The 9,707-nt window shown below is 37.2% G+C and overlaps 1 non-coding gene across 1 annotated transcript; it reads right to left on the bottom strand.

The window, feature by feature from the left end:
* Nucleotides 1-1,499: 1,499 nt before the first annotated feature.
* On the bottom strand, nt 1,500-1,606 carry LOC145117933 (small nucleolar RNA R71). The gene has a single exon (XR_013712925.1). It is a non-coding gene; the product is annotated as a small nucleolar RNA R71 (small nucleolar RNA).
* Nucleotides 1,607-9,707: the final 8,101 nt, after the last annotated feature.

The raw sequence follows: 9,707 nt of genomic DNA, 5'->3' as shown, positions 1-9,707 counted from the left end.
TGTGCTGGAGAACATAAATTATGACCATAATTGTGTATATTCACATAAATCTTACATAGCTTATTTATAATCAATAACTGATTCTGTGTTTGCTTGTTTATGACCTTACATAGTTTTACATGAATTAGTGAAAACATTAGTAAATTTGGACTTGAATTTCTAAGAACATAATATTTTTTAACCAACTTTAATAATCCATAATTAATAGCTAACCATAAAGGAGAAGTAGATTCGAACTAAACGGAAGTGTTTTTATAATATTGATTAAAATTATTAGTTAATTGTTTAAGTTTGTCTCAACTTGCAAGATTAGATAAAAACCATTTAAACTTTTGCTTGCTTTTAGTTTAATTTTTAGTTATTAAATTAGTCAATTAAATTTGTCCATGTGTTCGATACCCGACTATTAGTGTTATATTATTTGCGAGAAGGCACACTGCCTTAAATCGTAATAGTTAGTTAGATAGTTGGTAAAACTAATAGGTGTAGTAATATTACATATCAAGTTTTTGGCGTCGTTGCCGGGGAACGACTAATTTAGTTTTTGATTTAATTTCTTTAGGTTAATCGATCCTTTTTGTGGGGTTAAACCTACAAAAAGTTAATTTTTAGCATTAGTTTTCTGAATTACCGAAGTCACGACATGAGCGCTTAAAGCTCACGACGTGAACTCAGCTATTTCGCATTTTAGTTCGTTTTTGCTTTCTGTTTAGTTTATTTACTTCAACATGAGGTGGTACCATTACCACGTCGTGGTGAACGTTCAGTAGGAAATTTTAATTAGTTTTTGTTTGTTTTTACATTTTTATTTCTGTTTTTGTTGCAGCAATATATGACCCGTGGATCCAATACACCTTTAACACCACCACTTGAAGATCCATAGTCAACTTTTCATAAAAAGAAGGACAAGAACAAAGGAGAATCAAACACACCAAAGAAATCACCATTCAAACAACTAAAGTCAGTTTTTCGAAAAAAGGACAAGCACGTAGGAGAATCAAGCAACCCCCAAAGAACGAATGCACTTTAAAACGCATTAAGAACAATCCTAATAAAAAGATATTGGTTACTAGATAGACGAAAGTAGCAAACCCGAAAGCGAGCAAGGAAACAACATGGCAGACATTGTCGATATTTCGATGGAAACGTACAAGAAGAGAATTCGGGAGGACACCGGTCCAGGCTAAGTGCAACCCGCAATTCCCACTACCACAACATTCGAGCTTAAAGGACATATTCTTTCCGTAATTAAGGATGTTCCATTTTCCGGGAAAGATCATGAGGATGCTTACAAACACCTTTATGAAGTCAATGACATCGCTGATTACTTCAACACCCCGAATGTTCCACGCAAGACGGTGTTATTGAGAATGCTTCCAGTCACTTTCAGATGAGCTGCTTAAGACTGGTTAAAAGCACTTCCACCCGGTGCAATTACTACATGGGCACAAATGCGTGAATAATTCTTAGAGCAATTTTGTCCACCATTAAAAGTGTCCAAACTCAAAGAGGCAATAACTAACTTTGAGCAACAACCGGGGGAGTCACTTTATGAAGCACGGGAGCGCTACAAGGGATTACTTCGAAATTGGCCCCAAAATGATTTTAATGTGCAACAAGAAGTATCAATCTTCTACGATGGGGTAAATGTGATGACAAGGCAACTCCTTGATTCTCAAGGACCTTTAACGAAGAAAAATCCAGCCGAAATTAAGGAGTTAATTGAAGAATTTTCTAAGCATTTGTGTGAGTATCACAATCCTCGAAATGATTGAGCAAAAGGAATTGGGAGTGGCACTTCTGAAGACATGGCGGCTGTTTTGGCTATGTTGAATAATATGGATCGAAGAATGACGAAAATGGATCAATCCATACATGCTATACGTGTGGGTTGTGAAAAGTGCAATGGTCCACATTGGACAAAAGATTGCTCTCTAGACGAGAACGGGATTAGAAAAGCTCAAGTATGCTACTCAAGTGGAGACCGCTACGATGAAGATTGGAGGAAGCTGAAGAAATGAATGGTTGCAATACGATGAATAAAAAAGAAAAAAGAAGAGAAATATAGGCAAAAAGGCCAAGGCTTCTACCAAAAAGAGCAACCACAACCTGAAAAGAAAGCTGATTTTGAGTCCATGCTTACTAGATTTATGGAGGCTTCGGAAAAACGTCATGATGAAACCGATGCTGCAATAATAGACGAAAAAGCTCTAATGAGAGATCAGTAAGCTTTACTTAGAAATCATCAAGCATCAATCAAAAATATTGATACTCAACTTGGTCAATTAACTTCATTGGTTAACGAACGATTACCTCTACAAATTTCCGATAATAAACCAAAACCGCAAGTCATGGCCATCGACACTGATGAAGACACTATTTATGACTTCTTAGAAGCCTTAGAAGAAGAGCCAAGGTGGCCTGAACCACAACCAAAGAAGTCGAAAATCAAAGACATCACCATCCTCACAACACGAGGATTCAATCCTTACGACGTGGGCCCAGTCTGAACAGGAAAATTTTGCTGATGCTCGAGCTTTTCGTCCTACGTTGCCATTTCCTTATCGAGGCAGAGTTCACCCATTGGAGTAAGAGCATATGAAATTTATGAAGAAAGTTAAAGGTATTCCTATTAATACTCCTTTTATTGAATCCTTGGCACAAGTGCCCGAATATGCTAAGTTTTTGCAAGACTTACTCGATACTCGCCAACAACTAGAGAAGACTTCCAAGGTAGTCGTTAGTGAGCAGAGTTCTAAGGTTATTATAGAAGGGATACCAAGGAAGATGGGAGATCTTAGACGCCTTACACTTCCATGTGAATTTGGAAATAATATGAAGACATATGCTTTAGCCGATTCTGGAGCAAGCATAAATTTGATGCCCTATTCGTTCTATAAAAAGCTCAATCTTCCAGAATTGAAGGCTACTAGAATGACAATTCATATGGAAAATCGTTTAGTCCCTCATCCTCGAGGCATAGTTGAGGACATTTTGGTGAAAATCGGAAATTTTATTTTTCCAATTGACTTTGTGGTGCTCGATATGAAAGAAGATAAAAATGCCCCAATTATCCTAGGACGCCCTTTTCTTAATACCGCACGAGCCTTGGTGGATATACGTGAGTCTAAACTTACATTGCGAGTAGGAGACGAGGAAATAACTTTTGGACTGGCAGACAGATTCAAGAATGATTATGCTCAAAATGAAGTATTCAATATAGATGAAGTAAACAAGCTTGAAGAGTTGGAGAAATTAATGGGAAAAGAAATTCAAACAATTAAACAAGTCAAGCGTACTAAGCCTAGAGCATCAATTCCTATGGTTTTTGAAGTCTTTCCATATAAAACTCCGAGTTCTCTAGTTAGTAAGGAGAGTGAAGATAATTTGGTGTCTAGTGATGAAGAAGAAGAGATTACACGAGACGTAAGACAACCAACTTTGAACAATGTAGATTTAGAACCTAAGGAGCTACAAAAAGAAAAGGAAGAACCTGAACTTGTTGTCGAAAATAAGGGGGTGAAACGGAAGCTCGAAGAAGGCGATTCTAAAGTGAAAAAGGAAAATTCCAAAAAAACGTATCTTAGAAGAGTGCAAGCATACAAGAAAATGTGGAGGGAACAGAAGGTGCAATTGGTGATTGAAACTCCAAAAGATTCAACTGAGATAGCACGGATTCCGACTCATGACTCCAACAAAAAGAATCGCTTCTCGGGAGGCAACCCGAGCTCAGTTTGCGTTTTTCTTTTCGTTTTTGCATTTTTATTTGAGTTTTAGGATAAATAATCATCAAGGTCGTCTATTTTCTTTAAGATAAGTAAAAATCAAGTGTGGGGTCTAACATTATAGATTGGTGGAATTTTTTTGATTTTTTGGTCAAAACACCTCGACACCACGACGTGGGATTAAGCCCCACGACGTGGTAAAATAATTTTTCCCAATAAATCAATCATTTTCAAACTCACGACGTGAGGATTAACCCTCACGACGTGAGCTTTATAAAAACACGGGAGGGGACCAGTTAACATAACTTTCAACCTTTGACTACCATCTTTAAACCCACTCGCATGAACAGCAAGGATTTGGTCCCCCACACTCGATTTGCCTCCGATTTTCCACTACTTTCTTCCAAGTCTTCTATATTTCGTTTTTAGTCTTCGATTTCGATAAGCTTTTCCCTTTCTAATCTTGTTAAATTCGTTATTTTAGGCATTTTAGGCTAGGGTTTTTTCATCAATGAAATATACTGAATTTGAAGTCGATTTGAAGTGTATTAGCTACTTCATGAATGATTTATGAGCATTAGGATGTTGTTATATAAAACCCTTGGCAAAATTTTGGCTTCGTAATGCTTGATTATGGTCCGATTGTACTTGCTGTTGCGAACTGACGACATGGTGCACGAGCTCACGACGTGAGCTCGGTTCACACAATTTCCTGTGATTTTTCTGCTATTGTTTGATCTTTGTGTCTTCCCTTGGTCTTGTTTGTTGGTTATTTTTCAGGAAGTGGCCTCAAGGGGAACAAATGAGCAGTTTCACGGGAATGTTTTTGACCGCCACCCATTGTATCAACTTCCAGTCAACATTCCCCAAAGTGTGGTGACGAATTTTACGAACAAGCTGGGGTGGTTACAAAACATAGAATTCGCTATTTCTCCTAGGATTGATTGGGTCAAATTAGGAGAACTAGGATTCACGGCGAGGATGGTCCCTTATTTAACGAAGACATTTACGTGAGACATGGTTTCTTTCACTTGTAATGGGTGGAAGAATGTATTTGCTCTTAGCGAGCCTACGTTTCAAGAGTTATGTGTGGAGTTTTTCGCATCGGTAACATTTGAGGACGCCACTGTCGATCCATATTTTGCACGAGCTTTAGTCTTTTGCCTCGGGGGAGAATATCGGGAGTGCAGCTTAGCAGAATTTTCTTGGAGGATGGGAATTTATAATGAAAATGAAACACGGTCTCTGGTTTTTGATATCTTTTTGAGGTCGGCTACTCGAGAATATTTACTGGGGGTGAGTGGTTATGATTTTTGGACTACCATTGTGAATGGGGCATTCCATTCGGGTGTCTCGCAAGAGAGCCATATCCGGTCACCAATTCATCGACTACTCCATCGATTGGTTACTTTTTCCATCAACCATAAGAAGCATGGAGACAAAGTGACAAGTTTAAACTTGTTTTTCTTGTGGTATATTATTACACCGGCGGTTTTTTGCAATATCCCATACCATCTTGCTAGTTACTTGGGTAGCAAGGCGGCCATATCACGAGCCGGAAGGCCTATCGCGGGAGGACATTTTGTTACTCGCTTGGCGAGGTCTTATGGTCTTTTGACGCCCCGTTTGACTCGTATATTAACATGCAAGGCAGGGGACGATCTTTCTTTGGGATATTTGGAGTCCATGTATGTTATTCTTAATATAGGCTCGCATTGGAGTATTCATGTCGATAATACGGGGGAACAAGTTGATCAATCCGATCAGCAACCGCGTCCGAGAGGAAGAAGAAATGTAAGAGGGCGAGGAGAAAGAGGTCAACCGGTGCAACAAATGCGCCCATGGGAGGAGGACCATTCCGCGATGAGATGATGGCGGGTTATTTTGATCGAATGAGCTTGAGTATGAACTGGATAGGTGGTACTATGGAAAATATGATTCAACACTTCAACATTAATCAACCACCTAACTTGGGAAATCAATACCCAATTTGGCCTTCATGGAGCGAGTATTGGTCGCGACAGGGAGACGGAGCAGGGACTAGCAGAGCACGGGATAACGAAGATGAAGAATGATTATCTATCCTTTTTATTTTTAGTATTTTTTTTATTTTCTTTGTTATTTTTGGTGTGTTTTGTTTTAGTTTTTGAGTTTTTATTTGGTTCATTTAAAACTTGTAACGAAACTATGTGATGGTTGTTTTTCTTCTTTCCACAATTTGTTTGCTTTGTTGCAGATTTAGTAGAATATCGTGAGAGAAAATTGAGAGAATAGAGATAAGAGCGTACGAGAAAAGCCATGACAATTAAAGTTATGAGTCGAAGCCCATAATTTTAATAAGTGTGAGGTTAATTTCGTGAGAGAAAATAGATTAGAGACGAGGGAAGAGTCAAGAAAAATAGAGTCTTAGAAGGGTCTTAATACATTTAGACATTCAGTTGCGTTTTACTTGAGTAGAAGGATTATTGCAAAACTGAAATCTATGAAGACCCAGTTCTCACGACGTGTACCTTCACTCCTCACGTCGTGAGCTGGATGCCATCAAGATTCGGAATGCGATTTAGTTCGACACCACGTCGCGAGCTATACAAAATGGCATTTCTTTTACTCTTCCAACTTTGCAATGTGGCGTATGCTTTCTCACATTGAGATTCTTTGCTTTGAAGATCTTATGCACCACACTTGTTGAAGATGAAGTTTGTGATTCACATTTTGCCGGCACAATTACATATCTCAGAAGATCCAAGTTCCAGTCACATACTCATGGTGTTCAAGTTTCCACACGCGTTCAGAAATCGATCACGCCACTACTACCCCAGGGGAGTCTGTTCATTTTTTCTCCCGTTTATTGCTTTTAAATTCTTTTATGCATACAATGAGGGAATTGTATGAAATAAGTGTGGGGTAGGGGGTCGAAAAAGTAAATTGCTAGAAAATTAAAAAAAAAATTAAAGTAGATTTGAAATAATAATCTAAAAATAAAATCTAGTGCTAATTAAAAAAAAACTTATGTTTCTAGTGTTGTGTGGGACGATCCAATGTGAGCTCAAATGTTTAATTGAGCCAACATATGGTATAATATATTTGTGGCTTCCCAAGTTTTACTGAAAAATCATGAGATATGAAAGATAATCTGGTATTTTATATGGCATAATAAGTTTTGCAACCTGTACCTGAAATCTATCCAGGAGAGCTTATGTAGTCATTGCACTTAGACTAATACCTCTAACCAATAAAGGTTGAATTTAAACTTCATTGCTTAAGCATGTAGGATTTGAGTGAAAAAAGTGAGATATATTAAATGAAGAGTCTTTTTATCATAAATAGTTACAACTCATAAAATTGTCATAGGTTACAAAATGAAGAGTCTTCTTGTCATAAATAGTTTTATGGACTTCATAACTTTTCCTCAAGTTATGGATGTTCAAGAGTCTCTTCATTAAAGTTTTTAAAACTTTAATTAAACTCATAAGTTATGAAAAAAAATCCAAGAGTTTGAAAAGTTTCAATACTTGCCCTCAAGTTTTGGAATTTACAAAGTTACCTCCCCATGCATACTTTAATTCCAAATTAAACCTTAGAATTTTAAAAGTTTAAAATTCGACCTTATACTATTATAAAATTAAAAGTTAATGGTTATGTCTATGTATAAGATAAAGTCAATCTTACCGTTAGTAGGCCTCATTCACGAAGCCAGCCTCTAAGGGGGGTATAAGGTTACTGCCTATAAAATGGCAGTTTAATGGGTGTCCACTCTCACCCACCGCTTCCTTGACTGGTGGAGGGTCGTTAGCCGAACAGGTAGGATAGGACTCTAATTCTCCTTTCATTAAAAGTATAATGATAAATAGTAAGTAACTAAACTCTTATAAATTCTCAATCTTAGTTACTTAGGAAAATGGAAATGGTGCTAACCCATGAAATTACACTTTGCACCCTTGTTAAGTCGTTAGTGGAGCACGTGTGGTTAACCGGCACACTAACATGGGACTGAAAATGTATGGCAAAGGGTGACTTAAGTTTTATCATAGATCGGTGGAGCTCGTGTGGTTAACCGGCACATCGATTGGGTGATAAAATTAAGGGTACCAAGTCAATTTGCATGGTTATTCACACCTTGTTTGTGATCCTCGGCATCCCAGTCACAAACTTGAGAGGGCACAATCGATATTTAAACATGCCATTGAGAGTTAAATGAATCTCAAAAGATCTAGGAGTTTCAATCCAATTAAAACTTAATAATTTATTTTGTTTTTCATGGTGGAAATTGGTAAATCGTCATTTACCTACCTTCAAATATTTTGTAGCTTGGATTACGGCATCCCTCTTCCAAGTTATAAAATAGTTTGTTGGGTCCTAGCCTTAATATTTCATATTGGGTGTTATGTTAAGGACTTAAATCAACTAAAACTTGAATTTCTCCCTCATAGATGTCTAAGTTCAGACAACTATGGTCTTCCTCATCCTTTTGGATAGAGCTTCACTTCATCCACCTCCTCCAATAATTCTCCCTGACCCACGAGTTCAAGGTCACTCAATCCCTATTTGGCAAGCAAAGTCTATATGTGCTTACATCTTGGAGATTAAGTCACATATTGGCAAGCCGGGAGAGTTGGGTGTCAAAATCTTTAGGAAGTTGACTGTTGATTGGGTTCTTCAATTACTTCCCAAGTCATATAGTGAGTTCTTTAAGGACTGCTATGTGACAGACCATGACATGACCCTTAATGATCTTACATATTTGCTTGATGCTACTGAATCAGCAATGATTTGGAGCAATGGTTAAGCAAATTTGATTGGAAGATCTACTTCCCATGCTTCCATGGACATTGGTAATTGTAACATTGAAAGCCAAGAAAAGCTTTCTTTTCTCAATGGAAAGGGATCGGCCATGGTTAAGTCATTTGACCTAATGGTAAAGAGAAAGGTTAATTCTGAGATAGTCTCGTGCACCATTTCCAAAGAGTCGATATGTTTCTATTGCCAAGAGAAGGGACATTGGTTGCGAAGCTGCCCATTTTACCTGAAAAATCATAAGGATGGTAAAGTCAAAAAAGGTTTGACTCCACTTCAGGTAAAGTCCACTATCTAACTCTATTAAGTTCTTATTTGGAGATTCTTAATACATGATGTAATGTAATTACATTTTGATGTTTTGTAGAATCAAAGAAAAGTAAGGAAGCTTAAAGAAAGAGTAAGCTGATTCTGATCGCGAATAGATGGATTTCGATCGCATGATTCGATGATCTGAATTTTGAGCTGCTGTTTAAGAGTTATGATATATTGCTTAGGAATAGATAACAACATGTTTTCATATGTATTTGCATTGTAAGGATAAGTTTTTCCGCAAGTTTTAAAATAAAAGAAAAGGTTTTGATTTTATTTATTTTAAGCATCCTTGCGATGGCATTTGTGAAAAAAATTGTTGTTTATATGATTTCATTGATAGCAATATTGGAAAATGGATTTGATTCTTTCGTTTGTGGTAGTGTCACAATTTTCCAAATAAGGAAAGATTCTCATCACCCAGGTTTTAGTTGGATAGAAACTTGGATTCATGCAACTTGTATTGTATGATGAATAAGAATTTTTCATCTTTGGGAAATTAAGACTAACTCCTTGCTCACATGCATGTGTGAGTCAAGTGAGGGACTAAAGGATTGGGTACACTTGGTTGTGCACTGGTCAGGTCCACCACAAAGATCGAAAAGATTATTCGTTATGACAGGACGGATAAGAAGAATCAATTAGGCAGAAAGATAAAAGTTTCTCCAATCTGAAGAGATGGGAGAGTACTTGAGTATCTTGTTTTATGATTATCTTAGTGATTATAAAACCATATCACAATTGATCCTCTAAAGACACCTTAGTGCATATGTTTGGCTAAGGAGAGGAATCATGAATTGTTGAAATGGTTAAATCAAAAGATAAATCATACTTCGTTCCAAAAAATCAAGTCTTGGAGTCATACTCAAAGATTGT

The sequence above is a fragment of the Lactuca virosa genome, chromosome 5 (genome assembly GCF_052849685.1).
Source record: "Lactuca virosa cultivar CGN04683 chromosome 5, Lactuca_virosa_CGN04683_v6, whole genome shotgun sequence".
NCBI lineage: Eukaryota > Viridiplantae > Streptophyta > Magnoliopsida > Asterales > Asteraceae > Lactuca > Lactuca virosa.
This window is presented reverse-complemented; position numbering and strand designations above follow the sequence as displayed.